This window comes from Leopardus geoffroyi, chromosome C1 (genome assembly GCF_018350155.1).
Source record: "Leopardus geoffroyi isolate Oge1 chromosome C1, O.geoffroyi_Oge1_pat1.0, whole genome shotgun sequence".
Lineage (NCBI taxonomy): Eukaryota > Metazoa > Chordata > Mammalia > Carnivora > Felidae > Leopardus > Leopardus geoffroyi.
In genome coordinates this window covers 17,841,246-17,849,824 of record NC_059328.1, presented here as the reverse complement: position 1 = coordinate 17,849,824, position 8,579 = coordinate 17,841,246, and the positions used below count along the sequence as shown (strand labels likewise).

General features: G+C 46.5%; 1 pseudogene; it reads left to right on the top strand.

Annotated features, from left to right (window-relative positions):
* The first annotated feature begins 369 nt into the window (after positions 1–369).
* Positions 370–2,142, top strand: LOC123599877 (annotated as a pseudogene).
* Positions 2,143–8,579: the final 6,437 nt, after the last annotated feature.

Genomic DNA, 8,579 nt, shown 5'->3' with positions numbered 1-8,579 from the left:
CCCTTGGCTCATAGCTGCCTACTCTCGTTTCTGCTTCTGTAGTCCCGTGGTGTCTCCCTGTGTGGCTGTCTCTTCATATCCTCTTCTTATAAGGACACCGGGTGTATGGGATCAAGGACCCACCCTGTTCCAACATGACCTCCTCTTAACTAATCATACCCACGATGACCCTCTTGCCACACAAGGTCACATTCGGAGGTTCTGGGAGTTAGGACTTCAACATATCTTTTGCCAGGGGCGGCGATTGATTAGAGATTGATTACGTCTTTAGGGGAAGGGCAGACAAAGGACAGAAGTCGAGCGTTCACACACTGATTTCTATGAGCAGATGGTAATCAGATGAACCGGGTAGGGAACGCAGGAAGAGGAATGGATTTCAGGGAGAAGGTGGTGAGTTTTATTTTGGACGTGTGTCAGTTGCCTTCCGGGCAGCACAGGCTGTGTGGGACAGCTCTGGGGGTCCTTTGACAATCCACACCTGGAGATCTAGCCGCCTTTCTCTGTTTGCTTCACTCCCATGAATAACCCTAATCAAAAGATCTTGTCTAGACAGAGCTGAAGAGTGGGAGAATACGCCACCCCAGTATACGCCACTTTGGCATAGGATTATTTTAAGCTAAAGACACTTGAAAAACAGAAGATACAAAGGACAGTCTGCTCCCCCCACCCCCCCCCGCCACCGCCCTTTTCTTTCTGAAAGCAGGAGACAAAATTCCCATGTGAAAGATGTCTTCCTATGCCAGGAGGAAAGAAAAATTCTGATCACCAAGGATGGGGAGTAATTCTGTCCAAACAGACCTTGTCAAAATAATTCTTACCTTCCCTTGGCCCCCCCATATATTTCAGTTACTTTTCCACAACTGTCTCCCTCTGCTCAACGTGGTATGTAAGCCCTTGGGCCTTTCTGCTTTTTGGATCTTCATTTTCCTCTGGGGGCTCCCATGGCCACATAAACATCCACATGCCTTTCTCCTGCTAATCTGTCTTGGTCAACTTAATTCTCAGGTCTGGCCGGAAACCCAGATGGAATGGGGGTGAAGCTTTGTCTCCCCTACGGAGCCTTTAAGGCTCAAGACCTGAATTTAAGAGTTAAGAAATGAGAGAGTCCTAGGTGAGGCAAGGTGCAGGGTGTAGCCACTTAGGGGAAGCAGAGGTAAAAGTCACTGGTATTGAGGGTCACAGGACTAGCAGGTTGCCCTTGCCGTGTCACTGGCGGCCTGGGCTGCCCACTCCTCTTCACCTCTCCCGTCACTGGCAGAAGCCCAAGGTAAAAGAGCGAGGAGCCAGGACCACGCCACAAGCATGCCAGCTTCAACTGCAAAGACGATACACGATTCAGAAACCTTATTATTTAGCCCAAAGACCAGGAAATCAGACACTACAGGATCGAAGACAGAAGTAACTTAAGAAGCATCCACAGCGGAGACTGGCCCAGTGTCTCTGAAAAGTGTTTCAGAGATGTTAACTGTCCTTTCAAGATTCAAGATCGCCAAGAAGCAACAGACTGCCTTCTTGGGTTAGCTGTCCGATTTGAACACGGAGATAATGCTGAAAAATACAAGAACTTGGTACCAGATAATGCAAAACGTATTGGTGGTGCAGTGAAAAATGCAGAACCATCCATCAGTCTGGATGTAAATAACTCTGGTTTTCGGGCTGGTGCCATGGCTTCGGTTAACCTTCTTGGGGAAGTCAGGGTGCCGACCTGGTCGTGCTTAAGGAGATTTACAGCTCCTGACGGCAGGATGCGGTTGCCAAAGCAAATCAAACAGAAGAGGGCTTGCCTGGCGCCTTAGATAAGACTATCTCAGAACAGGAAGTGCAGTTCTTAGGAAAGCTGCTCAAATTCTGCTATCTCTGCACCTGGAAGAGCTCAGAGAGCTGCAGACAAAAATTCATGAAATCATAGCAGCTGTTCAGGTGATTCTTGTGGATCCAGAGACCGAGGTGGGGGCAGTAAGGCGGGGGGTGGGAGGGGCCGGTGGCAGCGGGAAGACAAACCAAGACCGGGGAAAGTTGGAGGATGAACATTTTAGGATTTCAGCTTTTCACCTACCTCGTGCAACTGGGAATCACGTACACTCTGGCATGCGTTTGGAAACCCAATGCCACCTTTTCCAGGGAGGGACCCCGGAAAATTGAGGATGTTCTAGAGATTGACCATCATTGCTTTTTCTTTAATAAAATTCAAGAAAGTGGGGCGCCTGGGTGGCTCCGTCGGTTGAGCGTCCGACTTCAGCTCAGGTCACGATCTCCCACTCCATGAGTTCAAGCCCCGCGTCGGGCTCTGTGCTGATGGCTCAGAGCCTGGAGCCCGCTTCGGATTCTGTGTCTCCCCCTCTCTCTGCCCCTCCCCTGCTCATGCTCTGTCTCTTTCTGTCTCAAAAATAAATAAAAACATTAAAAAAAATTTTTTTTTAAATAATAAAGTTCAAGAAAGTGGGGAAAAGAGAAAGGAGCTACCAGGGTGGATGTGGAATGGACCATCTGCACAGACATTGAAGACGCAGAAGGAGGCTCAGAGCCAGGTGCCCGATACAGCAACACCAACAGAAGTAATCATCACTAACGTTTATCGAGTGCCTACCGTGGGCCAGCACTGTGCTGAGTGTTCGCACGTATCTTCATCCCATTTAATCTTTCTTTTCTTTCTTCAGGTCTCGGCTTAAATGGCACCCCCCTCTCCAGAACCCCTCCCTGATGTAGGCCCTCTTCATTCTCTACCTCAAGCCCTTCACAGGATATACACCGATTGATGATTATTTGTTTACTTTCTAGCTGAATGAGCATGGAAGGCCAAGGTATTATTTCTATCCCATTTTACATCTAAGGCAAGGTAAGTTCAGATATTAAGTAATTTGCCCAAGATCACATAGCTACAAAGCGGCATGCCTGAAACCAGAGCCCGGGAATACCTGACTCCTCAAGCCTACATTCTGGATGATACCACCTCCAAAAAATCGGCAATGGATGAGAGGAAATAAGCTAGGAAGAGGACAGGGCAGAGGTGGGTGAAATGGATGATAGGATAGCGGTAGGAACAAGGCCTTCATGCTAGAAATGGTTCAGAAGCGGCACTGGGAAGGAAGGAGGGCTCCTAACCCAAGTCCTGCCCCAGGGATTGGAGAAGTGGGCAACGAGGAGCATCTTTTTGAGAAAGCTACAGAGAGAAAACTTTCAGAGGAGTAGTCAAACCCCGCAGCCTAGGTTTAAGGACCTGCTAAGCTAGACCAAACTCCCTTTCATAATTTCTCCATACTCCGTTTACTTTCTTTTAATTTTTTAATGTTTCTTTATTTTTGAGAGAGAGACAGAGACAGAGACAGAGCCTGGTGGGGGAGGGGCAGAGAGAGGGAGACAGAATTCAAGGCAGGCTCCAGGCTCTGAGCTGTCAGCCCGGAGCCCAACGCGGGGCTCGAACCCCCGAACCGCGAGATCATGACCTGAGCTGAAGTCGGACGCTTAACCGACGGAGCCACCCAGGCGCCCCTGATTTTGAATCATAATTTGAAGCAATTTGTCAACTCTGCACAGCAAACTTTAAAGGAGTTCACTTGGCCTCCAGAGACACTGCTCTTGAGTTAATACCAAGCTAACAACCTAGTCGAGGGTGTTAGTAAATTACACAGCTTGCCAACTAATATCAAGTCAAAAACAGAAGCAAACAATGCTTGCAAGGGGTGTTGCTCAATAGGGATTTTTTGGCCTGAGGAAACTTCCAAGACACTGAAGTGCAAGGACCCAGAACTAAATAAATTTCTGCTGAGCCCTCCTGAGTCTATTCTGAACAAAGTTTAGAAGACTCAAAACAGCCACAGATCTTCTTTCTCTGTGGAAGTTTTAAAATATGGTGCAGAAGGGGCGCCTGGGTGGCGCAGTCGGTTAAGCGTCCGACTTCAGCCAGGTCACGATCTCGCGGTCCGTGAGTTCGAGCCCCGCGTCGGGCTCTGGGCTGATGGCTCAGAGCCTGGAGCCTGTTTCCGATTCTGTGTCTCCCTCTCTCTCTGCCCCTCCCCCGTTCATGCTCTGTCTCTCTCTGTCCCAAAAATAAATAAAAACGTGGAAAAAAAAAATTAAAAAAAAAAATATGGTGCAGAATACTAACTCCTGCCAACAAAGAAAATTATTCACAAACACAAAGGGCAATTACCAAAGAACCTAGAGACATGATTCTTGTCCCAGTTCTGCCCTGGATGATGCCTGTCCCTTTCCCTCTCTGGATCTCAGTTTCCACATCTGGAAAATGAGGAAGTGGAACCATATAATCTCCAAGGGACCTTCCAACCATAAAATTCTTTAACTGCTTTCTGCTCTCCTTGTTACAAAACATCCCATTATTAAATGAAGACCATTAATCATAGGTTATCCTCGGGGCCACCACCGTGACTGTTCAGGTTGCACACTGAGCAAATCCAGAGGTCACCATTCACATTATACTCTGTGTAAACTATACCCCTGTGTTGGGTGGTATATAACCTAAACATCCATACATGGCAACCTTGATGATACTCTTCAATCTTATAAATATTTAATGTTTCACTTTTTATTTTCTTAATACCCATTGTTTCCCCACCATGGGTCCCTACCAGCAGAGATAAAACTACATTAATAACGATACTGAACAAAGTACTCTCAAGGATTAACTCTTGCTCATGGTTAGCATACATATATTTAAACCCGAAGAAATCCTGTGATTATCATCTTTATCCTTCAAATAAGGGATATTGAGGAAACTGCCCAGGATTCCGCTAGAAAGTGGCTGGGACAAGAATTCAGACCCACCTCTGACTCCAAAGTTCATTCTCTTTTAACTCCACTGTCCATCTCACCTGCTGTATGCTTTGGAATCCCCCCCACAATCCTGACACTCTTGGGACATCAGTGAACAAGTCATTCAGTTAGCTGGAAACGGCAGTGATCCAGCATAAACACACTGGAAGGAAAGTCGGCACCCGCCAATTTCCATCCGGGTCTTGTCACTAACTACAGATGTTTTTGCCTCTCCGTGGGCCTCAGTGTTCTCATCCGTCAAATAGGGGTGATGGCTTGGGTCCTTTTTAGGATATGCAAGTAGCAGCAATTCCTATAGCGACAACTATTTAGCTGTTTGCATCCTCTGACTTTTAAAGTGTATTAGTCTTTTGGGCTCCAGCTAAACTCCTGTGCCTCTCTTATGATGACTATAGCCACCAAGGAGAATTCCTTGTGGTCCCTGCTTCTTTGGGCCTCCCTAAGGGCACCGCTGCGCTTTCCTCCTCACCCTCGAGACCCCAGATCCGAGAGTTTATTCCATACAATCGGTAGCCTTTGAGACACTCGCTGATTATCATCGACCCTTGTTTCCTTCCCTCTCACGTCTCCAGCTTGTTGGGGATCTTTTCCCAATGGATCACGCATTGCATTCCCAAAGAGGGTCGATGTGAGAGTCACGGTCCAGCAGAGGTGAAGCGTTTGCTCTTTCACAGACGCTGTCTTTTGATTTGACGTCGCTCAATAGAACTAGAAGACATCTGAATGAGCAAATGCCCAAGTTTCAGACCCAGACCCAGTTTTCCTTCTCACTACGAATGGTCAAGTCACTGTGGGCGTGATGATGAGGGTGGACACAAGTTGAGGTCTAAATAAGATTAAGAACATGTGTGCATTATTTCCCAAGTACAGCTAATATTTTATGCTCCCTAGTACTTGGATGCAAGATACAAACCGTTTCCTTATTTTTCTACACCAAAGTATAGCTGGCTCTGAACTCTTACTTATCAGGATGGGAAAATGTAATCCTAGTTGCATAGAGGCCCGCATCCTTCTCAGAATTGTACTTGGGTATCAGAGCATTTAGGCAATCCTGAAATTTGGGGGAAGATTCTCTGTCTTCGTTCTATCCAAGTTGACAGTAAGATGCTCATTACCCAAAAGGATATGGCCCATTAAAAGATGACAGCCCACAGGGTGCCTGGGTGGCTCAGTCGGTTGAGCGTCTGACTTCGGCTCAGGTCATGATCTCGCGGTTTGTGGGTTCGAGCCCCGCGTCAGGCTCTGTGCCGACAGCTCAGAGCCTGGAGCCTGCTTCGGATTCTGTGTCTCCCTCTCTCTCTCTGCCCCTCCCCAGCTCATGCCATGTACCTCTCTGTCTCTCAAAAATAAATAAACATTAAAAAAAAAAAAAAGTTGACAGCCCATAGCATCCACTTCCTCCATGCCCAGCCCAGCCATAGAGACCCCACTCATCCCCAAACCCCCATGATGCTTAGGGTTTGAACCCCAGGGCTCCAACACCACACTTAAATCAGAGGAGCTGCCCGTCCTGGAGTGCTGAATGATGACTGGCCAGGCACTGGTTTCTGCCACTCTTGTGACCACCACAGCCACCAAGGAGAGTTCTCTGCGGTCCCTGCTTCTTTGTGACTCCAGCCCAGGCTATCCAAATCCTGAAAAGAGGTATGTGATGGGTTAAGCCTAGATCGCAGGTTCACACCTTAGCTGCAAGGGAGGCTGGGGAAAAAAGCGTCTGCTTCTATAGCACCTAAACTGTGAGGCAGGTTTTCCTTCTCAGTGAGACACATAAAGTCGGGAATCCTCCGAACAGGAAATAAGAACAGCAAATGTCTACCCAGTTTCAGCCTGTGGATCTTGGGGAAACCCCTTGTCTTCTCTTAGCCTCAGCTTCCTCAATCAAAAATAAGGATAATAATACGTACTTCACAGGGTGAAAGTCCAGGAGACAAAGACAAACCTGAGGGATTTGCCCGCCCCCCGCCCCCCCCACCCCGCTCTCGTGGGTATGGCAAGATTGGGAAAAAGAAGACTGGACAGAGTTGAACCCATAAGGAGCACAGCTAGAGGTGATTATGTTTTGATCATCAGGGCAAGGAACTAAGCTGAAATGCCCACTAAAAATGGGTATGGTGGGGCGCCTGGGTGGCTTAGTTGGTTGAGTGTCTGACTTTCGCTCAGGTCAGGATCTCGCGGTTCGTGTGTTCGAGCCCTGCACGAGGCTCTGCGCTGACAGCTCAGAGCCTGGAACTGGCTTCGGATTCTGGGTCTCCCTCTCTTTCTGCCCCTCCCTCCCTTTCAAAAATAAATACACATTTCAAAAAAATTATTTAATAAAGAAATAATTAAATAAAAATGGGTATGGTCCAGGGGCACCTGGCCAGTTCAGTTGGCAAAACATGTGATGCTTTACCTAGGGGTTGTGAGTTCAAGCCCCAGGTTGGGTGTAGAACCCACTAAAAAAAAATTTTTTTTAAGAAACAAATAAAAGCGGGAATGGTCCAGAAGTTATTCCATTCCAACAGTTATCAGTGAGCCAAGAGGATTCTAGAAAGCGTCAGACTTAAAGAAAGGAAAAAGAGAAAGAAACAGATGCTCTAAAGTGGGACACACTGTGCATAGGAGCCAGGAGAGAGGAAAGTCAAAAGTTGGGCAGAGGTCATCTTGCCCTAAATCAGAACCCAGTAACACCTTGAACTTTTCACGGAGAGCTCCAAGTCACCTGATCCTCCCACATGCCAGCAGGCTGGCCGGTCACCAAGTCACATAGTCATGAGTACAGTAAGAGTAAATACTTAAATCTCTGTGTCTTTGCGTTTTGTGCCTAAGTTCTCTCCATGTGAAAAATAAACCTAATGCGATTTTTCCCCATAATCGTGGGCCTCTTCTCATGTTCCAGATACAGAAATAAATAACAAGTGGTTATGAAATATGGTTCCAAGAAGAACATTAATAAGCTTGTTTACTGGTATTTTTTAAATCTCTGCAATAATTTGAGCCCCAAAATAACAAGAAAACTATAATTACACACAATGAGTGTATATATGTACGTGCGTATGTGTTTAAAAAAAACTCCCTACACAATTCTTTGTTACCATATATTTATACGCCATAGTGATAACATACACAAACTCTATATTACATATGTACACATATATACATAAACAAATACATGTACATACATGCATATATATATATATACACATACAAACTACAAATTTTATTTTATTTTATTTTTCAAGTTTTATTTAAGTAATCTCTACCCCCAATGCGGGGCTCAAATCCACGACCCCGAGATCAAAATTAGCACGCTCTTCCTACTGAGTCAGCCAGGTGCCCCTAAATTTTACTTTTTTTTTCCAGTGGGTAGAGGCTGTCTTTATTTTTTTAAGATTTTATTTATGGGGCGCCTGGGCGGCTTAGTTGGTTAGGCAATCTCCTTCGGCTCAGGTCATGATCTTGCTGCTTGTGGGTTCGAGACCCACATCGGGCTCCGTGCTGACAGCTGGGAGCCTGGAACTTGCTTCAGATTCTGTGTCTCCTTCTCTCTCTGCCCCATCCCCACTCATGCTCTGTCTGTCTGTCTGTCTCTCTCTCTCAAAAATAAATAAACATTAAAAAAAATTTTTTTTTTAAAAACTATTTTATTTTTAAGGGGTGTCTGGGTGGTTCAGTCGGTTAAGTGTCCAGTTCTTGACTTCGGCTCAGGTCATGATCTCATGGTCATGAGATCGAGCCCCAGGTTGGGCTCCTCACTGGGTGTGAAGCTTAAGATTCTCTCTCTCTCCCTCTCTCTCTCTCTGCCCCTC